We start from the raw sequence: 8776 nt of genomic DNA, 5'->3' as shown, positions 1-8776 counted from the left end.
CCATGTTGTAGGAAAAAAAAGAAACTGCAAAGCAACAATTCAACAAAGAAACAAACTCATAGAAAACAGCTTACTTTTGGTTCCAACAACATACGCATCATTTCTGGTGCAGTCCGATCCATTATTTTGAGCGTTTCCATTGTAAAATGGACCTGTTAAACAGTACCACACTGTACCTCTTAGAGCTTCCTCCCCCGTCGATTTTAGTGGAACAGAACAGTTGGGGCGGGGCTGCTGTAGCCACCCGTTGATTGGCAGAAAGTGAAGACATTATATAGCACCAATACAGCGCTCATTTAATCTAATGTTTCCAACGTTTGTATGTATTCGGGTTTCTGCGGTTTCAATCCTGCCTGCAGTCTTCTTCCAAACAACATTAAATTCCTGTTATACACGATGTACCAGAAGTAAAACAGGAAAAAGACGAGCTAATGGATGACCTTCGTTGTTGTTGCTTTTCTAGTCATTGCAATACAATGACACGCTAGCGGTCTACACCACACATGCGGTATAAAAACAAACCGCTTAGTGGAAGTGAGGTTTAAATGAGTGGAAACGCTTGCCAGAATTAACTGGACCGTACTGTACCACTCCTAACCGGACCGTACCAGAGCACTCAGTAGAAACGAGGTTTTAAAGTCAATTCCGTTGCCTTTTTTTTTTTATATACAGACATTAGTTTGATAGAACCAGACAACGTCAGTGAGCAGTGATTGATCCAAATCGGTCAGAGTTACCATTTCCATAACAATCAATCAGGAGTAAGTGTGTTGGATGTCCACACCCCTACCACTTGAAAGCTCAAGAGAATCTAGCAAACGTTTCAAATGTTCGATCTGAGACCTACTACTTTCATTGAGGCATCTTATCGGTCATTTTATAATTTGAATACCATGCTATAAAGAAAAAGTATTGCGACAAATTAAAGATTGAGTAGTAGTTGTTTACATCTCAATAGAAATCTATGAGATTTTGGATTCTTGGTAATAGCAGATACTTCCTGTTTGGAATGCGAGGGGGAGGGGTCACACAGTCTAGTTCTTTTACTGCATACTGTCAATGAGTGAGATGCAAAACAGCATAAGGAACAGATCAGTTCATCAGCAGCAGCTCATCAGTTAACCTAATGTGTTCATTTCTTGAAGTCCAGAGAAAAGAAGTGAGGACAAACACAAGCAACAATATACATACTAATAAGCTATTATTAGTAATACATAAGATGACTTCAGCTGTAACTAAGCTGTATTCAGTTCCTTTCCTCAGTTAATCACTCAAAAACAACCTTTAAAAATGTAAAAAAAAAGTTGATCATATAGCCCACAGATATGAATTTTAATTTAAACCATTTTTTTAAAACTTGAATTGTACATCACATTATAAAGTCTGCAGTGCATTGAAGGTAAACACACCACTAAAAATACTATTGTTGCAAAGGTCAACTTTAACCTGTTAATCTATATGCAAAATAGATTTATTTTGTCATCACCACTGGCAAGAAGATATGACCCAGAAACAAATTAAATCCTTGTACTGAGATTGTATTTTTCTGTATTTCTCTGCTTCTACTTTTATTTACAATTGTGCTGACCATGCACCTGGTTCAAGCAGAAATATTGCTAAAAATGCTTAAAAAAAAATCCACTAATCCACTTTACTTAGGAACCTTGCAATGGAAACACGTGCAAAAAAGCTATACAAATCATCATGAGCATGAAAAATGTACAGCCCTTCTTAAAGGGCCCCTACCATGAAAATTCTACTTTGAGGTTTTAAATGCATTTTATTGTTCATTCCTCAGTATAAAGAACCCCAAAGTAGTATTTTGATCCGCTCATGCATTTAAAAGTAATCCCCTAAAAACCTGCACTGTCTGCCGCAGCCCCTCCCACGAAACCGAGTGGGTGGAAACGTGCTCCCTCCAGGAAGAGTCTGCTCTGACAGCTCCGCCCCAAGACTAACACAACACTCAATTTACCGTACATCTTCCAGTTGTGTCCTGTCTTCAATAAATTCCCTATGGCCAGGTCTACTAAAAGCAGATATATCTTATGTCCATCTTTGAAGAAGTTTGAATTATTTTCATGGAAGAAATGCAGACACACTGTCACAGACTCTAGGATGACCTCATGAAATGGCCTGCAGTGGCAGTGCAGCCTCACGCAGCGGCAGGCGGAGCTTCAGGAATCGAGTTACTTCCGGGTATGAAAAAACTCACGAAATATAACTAATATTTCAGAAATTTATTTTTTACTGATTCAAAGGTAACATATGATCTTATATATAGACATATCTGGAAGGCCCACGAAAATCGTGGTAGGGCCCCTTTGAGTAGTGTGACTTTTAAGAAGCAAGAACTGCCATGCATTTCTGGATTTTTACTGACATAAAAGTTCTGTCCTTTCACCCAGTGCAATTTAGTAGAAAATGACAAACTGACATGAGATCATTATTACAATATGATAAATTTGCTGTCTTTTTGTTAATCACAAAACAAGGAAAACAACGTCAATGAAGATGTGACAGAACATAGAAGTTTAAAATTAGGATCTGTGCATCTAGAATTTTTAGCTGCCTCTCACTCCACCTTTGTCTTAGATGTTTGCAGATGAAAATGCATCTTTAAAGACTCACTCTGATCATCTTTTGATCCATTTTAAAGGCGTTCTCATTGGTCTTTCAATTATAATTATATCCTTTTTAACCAAAATCCTAAACTTGTATTATTTTCTAGGACATCATGAGAAAAACATATGAAAGAACCAAAAACTATTTTTTTTTTATTGGAGTGAGTCTTAAAAATTGCTTGCTCAACAAGATTAATGTGAGGGTTTTAGTCATTTATCACATATTATGGTTGTATATCAAGAGATCCTTGAACGTGAGGGAGAAACAAGTATGTATGAACAACTTGCAATGCCTAAGTTGTACCGACATCACATGCGTACGACAAAATCCAGGCAACACAATAAAACCTCTTTATTTAATGGTAGCCAGAAAGAGAGTTAAAATGCTTGGAGGTTAATGCTGCAGCATGTTTCGCCACGGAGGATTAGGCAAGTCATTACCAAAAAGCTTACAGCTAAGGTCTACTGAAAGATTAGGCAAGCTAATGCTCAGAGGGGATACAAAGGAAAGACAAAGGCGTCGTGTGAGAGGCAGCTCATGCCAGGAAACTTGGACTGAATGGAATTGATTATACAGGTTAATGATTTGAGAGTCAAAAAATAATAAACACGCAGAAAAAACATAACGTCTGGTAAATGTTCTTGATCGTTTATTGCTTTATGAAAAGGACCATTATTAATTTTTTTTTCTGTTTTTGTATAATATTTTAAAGAGTAGTAATATTGCAGAACTGTGCAAACAAAAACAAACGCAGTTCCAAACTACATGAACATAAACTACATAATAGGCATTCATTCTTCAAAATTATTTAAATTCAAAAACACTGTCAGAAAAAGAAGAGAAATCTTATGTGCTTAGACATATTTTTTTATGTAGAAAACTGTTTTTTGCAAATGGGCAAATCTGTTGACCACCTAAAGTAGCAACAACTTCACAACTTTTTTATGCCTGTAAATGCTCCTGTTTGGGTGACGCAAAGACGTTTTTATTTTTCCCAGATAACCCCTTATTTTATCTCAGAAACCATGTATTAAACTGCAGTATTGCAAACGAGGCTCTTTTTCGGCGCTCCGGAGAGCAGAACCCTTATTCAGACATTTTCTGTATTCTCCAGAAACTCCTCAAGAAGACAAATGTATCTGTCACACAAGCTACTGATCTGAGACAGTTCAAAGGGCTTTGACTTTCCTACACTTCAAAAAAAGATTATGTAGGAGGAAGGCTGGACTTCAGGGCGCATGAAACAGAATGACTAAAGAATACACTTTTTATCGCCTTGATTGCGTTGTTAGCCTTATCTGTTAAAGTTAATAAACAAACGTAAATATCTCTGTGTATACCGGGCCTCTCCACTGAGACTCAAAGACATTTTAAGCAGTAACGCCTAATAAAAATAAAGAAACTGGCCACATTTGTCCACAATGCAAACATCTTCTTGAACTGAACGGTTGGTGTTTGTATTGGATGAAAGGCTTTCAGGATAATATTTACCAATAAACACAATCAGGATACTCACCTTTTTCCTAATCCATTCACAAAGAATTGATCAGATGACCAAACATCTCATCCAATGGACTCTGTCTACGACTTGTTCCTGTGGTGCTCTCACCTCTTCAGACTGAGTCTTCTGCACCACCTAAAGATAAGAGTGAAGCATTAACATATAGCATAAAACACCAGTCCACTAAATGCTACCCTAAAAAAAAAAAAAAGAAAAAAAAAATCCACATTATGTCCAAGTTATGACACTGCCCATAATCTACCACACATGATCAGGAGATACTTAGCTCTAATTTTTTATTACCATTATATTTTTGGTAATTTAAAGTTTTTTTAAAGTTAGTAAACAACAAACAAAAAAAATGTAAAGTGATGTCCTAATATAGTGGTCCCCTGCTATATCGCATTTCACATTTTGCATCACTGCTGTTTTGCGGATTGTTTTTCAGTGCAATTTTGTTTTTTTCCCCCACTCCGCACTGTGTTCTGCTTGTCAATCAATTTCCTCCATGCCAAGCTTCCAGTACATAATTTGTTCAATTTAACACATTTACATACATTTTTCTTTTCACTGTATAATACTTGACTTATTTTTCTACAAAAGTTTGAACATTGAGAGTTTAAACTGGAGAAAAAAAAAATGAAAAAGTTCATATCTGTCTGAGAAAAATGTACAAGGTGTGTAGGGAGGGGTTTTACAGTATTAAAATATCTGTAATTCTACTTTGCAAATTTCCCCTATCATGGTTTATTTATGGAAGGTATTCCTGTGATAAACAAGGGAGCATTGCAATGTACTACAAATGTTCTTGTAGCATTTTCTCATGAAATTAAAGTATAAAATAATTTAAGCTTAAAACTGCATTTCTGAGTATTTTTTTTATTTAAATCATGTTGAATCAGGAACAGATAAAAACCCAGATTTGTGACCCAGCATCTACCATGGACGGGCCAAAGACTCTCTTTAAATCTAAATCCTCCACTTGCAGACAAATTGATATCTTAATTTGGTATCTGGCTCAAAACTGTATAGCTCTGGTATTGTTCGCCATTGCACCGCTAATATAAACTTGGGGTTTTGAGGTGCTGTAAGTTAACTGGACACTGTAAACAAAGGTTTACTGGAACATTAAACTGTAGTGACTGAAGACGAATCATCAATGAAAGTGGACAAATCCAAGGAATTCAAATTTGGGTAGAACAAACATACGGTTCATCTCTTATGCTTCGACTTAAACCGCTGTCTTGTTGTGCAATCCTCTTGCTCAGAATTTTAAACTTGAGCTAAATCCTGTCCTGATTGTCTGGATTTTTTGTTTTTAAAGACAGGCAGAAATCTGTACAACGCCGGACAATGTAAGCTAATGCAGCTGCGTTGTTTTTGCACAGACCCTGCTGGCAATAAGATGCATTGAACAGTAGAAATCTGCTTGGTATTCATTGTGAAAGCCGAGCAAAACAGGAGCAAGTTTAGCAAAAAGTCCAGAATGGAAGATTAAAGTTTTATAAACACAAGGACTATTTTTTATTTATTTATTTTACTGTGGGAAATTGATGATCTTACCTAAATATAAATCATCTTTTTATAAAAATATATATACCAATCCCAGTAATGTATTTGTAATTGTATCTATCTCATACTCTAGTTCTCCTTACAGAGAGCTGAAGGAGACTACTCTAAAAGTTCTATTTTTAACAAAAGACCAAAAGCTTAAAGCCCTGGAGGCTGGACCATTTCAGAGATATGTGCTACGCAACTCATTTTTCCTGTTTTGCACTTTCATCTTACAGATATTTAGGCTGACATCAACTAAAAGAGTAGATTAAGTGAAATGTACACCGAGTGGAATTTGCTGATGAACAGTTGGCAGTGATGCTCATTGCTCAGTATTCCTCAGAACACCGTCCTTTCTGCCAGCACTGCATTTCTAACTTAATCTGTTAAACTGATTTAATAATTTATGACAAACAGCTCCTAAGTAGCTTTCCAATACAAGCCTTTCAGATACAAACATAATTAACTGCTCTAATATTTTAATGTGGCTAATTATCCCAATAAATGTATGCTTTATGGACTTTGACAACCATGGGGTATAATTCAAAATCTGTTCCACATTTGTAATTGTAGCCTAGATTTATTTACAGGCCTTTTTTTCAACAGCAGGGTCCTTAATTGTACAGCCAATCAATACATGGGAATTTGCCTCTGATAGCTTATTACACTGTCATTCATCTCAACAAAATCATCCAAGTTGACTCTAATTGAGCTTTTTGGATTCTAGCCTTTAGAGGCGACAGATTAAAGTTGATCCTGACATACTGTATGAATAAATACTTATAAATTGTTTTGTAGTATCCATTTATCATTTTCTGAACTTGCTCTATCCTGTCGGGGTCATGGTGCTGCTGGAGCCAGCCCAGCTCCTGTTGGTCAGAGGCAGGGTTCACCCTGAACAAGTCGCCAGTCTGTTGCAGGGCCACACACTCACAAACAAACTCACATGCACACCTAAGGGACCACTTAGAGATGCTAATTAACCTATGATGCATGTTTTTGGACTGAGGGAGGAAGTTAGAGAGCCTGGAGAAAACCCACACAAGCACAGGGAGGAACATGTACACTCCACAAAGCAAGGGTCCAGCAAGGATTTGAACCAAAACCTTCTTGCAGTGAGACCAGAGGACGAACCACTACACCAAAAGAAAGTCAAGAATAAAACTCAATGAAAAGGACAAATCAATCCTGACACCCTTCAAGATAATACAGTAATTTAGAGCTAAATTAGCCAGAGAAGAACTCATTAACATGGTCATTAACCTCATTTCAGACTGAAATATAACACTGGCATTTTGATCTCTCACTGTGAGCAACACTTTCTAAATACTTTTTGAACATCAGCTAAGGTTATGCTCACAAATACAACTGCAACTGCAAAATGGGGGGCATTGGCAGAATCTTCAAGGCTAGCTTTTTTTTGAAAATTGTTGGCAAAGTCATGAATATAGACTGCAGCAGTCAGGCGGCTATAGGCATGCAGATCGTCCAGTCCCCCTAAAAATGTTACATATAAAAATCCATAAAATCCTGTCCACATTTGTCATAGGAGAGGTCACACATCAGTATAAGCACAAGGGTTAAAACATGCGCAGTCACCGCCAGGCGCATGTAAAAATGCAACTGCCGCTTTACAATTGCAAATGCAGCTGCAGCTGCCCAGACACCAGCTGAATTTACTGAAACACATTTGTATTTTTTTTTTTTTTAGGATTAATTTTAAGTAAAACTGTCTAAATGAGAAGCAGCTTCTGGTAAATTATCCTAAAACCTGTATATTCAATCTGTTTGTTTAGCCTTCAATGGTAATATAAGAAAAAAGGAAGACAACTGACTACTTTCATTTAATATACACATTCTCTATTATAGCATGAGGATAAAGCGTCTCCAGGACACTGTGGAAAGCCAGCTTTCACCTGAGAAGACAGCACCACCATCCAGAAGGGTACAAAAAAGGAAGAAATGTCAGCAGTCTGAATCAATGCTCCCAGGCTGCCATCTCAGGGTACAAACGATTTTTGAGGCAGGTGTACAAGAGGCTGGCGGTAACAAGTCTGAAAATGAAGGTAAACATAGGCTGAGTCCAGTTCTTTCTCAATACTTCTTCTAAGAGACAATCTCAGTTGAAAGCGACAGTAAAGGCACCGACCTGAACCTTCCATAGAGGTATATATACAACTCTATTGCTATTCTGCTAATTTTTATTTGAGCGTTTGTGTGCGTTTTGGATTTAACTAAAAATAGTGTGCAAAAGCATAATGTAGTATGATCTGGTGAAACTTTCAGGTACTCGAATGGCTCGACTTTCTCAGTTAGTATAATTCTTGAAGCAGGATTTACTCCACTATCAAACTCTGTATGAAAAAAGACTATTATTCCATTTTTTAAGACACATTTCTCACATACTCAGTGTGGTAAAAATTTAATTTTCATTGGGAAGTAAGCGAGTGAACACCAATCTGAACCTCCTGGAGTTTGGTTCATGCTCTAGTGTGAAAGTGATTCTTCAAATCTGAACAAAACACAAAGAACTAAGTGGATCATGATCTTCAAAGTTCCTTTAACCGTTAGGTCTACCATGCTCTACTAGAAGTTCTAGAAAACACAGGTCGATGCTTTGACAAAAGCATGCATTTCTTTGACAAAATGACAGACCACATTAAGACTGAGGACCTTTGAATTTATGGTCAATAACAGAGAGACAACAGAGTTCTGCTTTCATTGCAACCTGCAGCAACCACAGAAATCCACAGGGACTCAAAAAAATTAAATTTTACTAGCCACTGTTAACACTCAATTTACCTGTATAGACTGTTAGATTCTTTGTTTACAAGACCAAATACTTTTTATATACACAAACACACACACACTATTTTCTTCCTTTCAGAAAGTGTAGTGTAAAGTACTTTAGATAATAGAGGTGAGAAAAGTGCTGTCCAAAAGAACAAATTGTATCTATAGATTACTGAAGGCATGAATCAAACACACGACAGCTTTGATTTTTAGCTACATGATCTTTAGCCCAAAAGGTAAACAGGAAAGACATCATTAAACACCATCTACACCAGACTCCTTTTTTAATTTTTAAATGGCATG

General features: G+C 36.9%; 1 protein-coding gene across 2 annotated transcripts in view; it reads right to left on the bottom strand.

Annotated features, from left to right (window-relative positions):
* Nucleotides 1-8776, bottom strand: part of glceb (glucuronic acid epimerase b) — a 49372-nt gene that overhangs the window by 30109 nt on the left and 10487 nt on the right. The window contains exon 2 of one of the 2 annotated variants that reach the window (XM_024295525.2): nt 4142-4261. The exons of the other annotated variant lie outside the window; for it this stretch is intronic. The gene's annotated coding sequence lies outside the window, so the exon portion shown is untranslated. The remainder of the gene's footprint in view (nt 1-4141; nt 4262-8776) is intronic. 2 annotated transcript variants of the gene reach the window in all.

Source organism: Oryzias melastigma, linkage group LG3 (assembly GCF_002922805.2).
Source record: "Oryzias melastigma strain HK-1 linkage group LG3, ASM292280v2, whole genome shotgun sequence".
NCBI lineage: Eukaryota > Metazoa > Chordata > Actinopteri > Beloniformes > Adrianichthyidae > Oryzias > Oryzias melastigma.
Note: the sequence above shows the minus strand (reverse complement) of the source record. Positions and strands in the feature narration are given on the sequence as shown.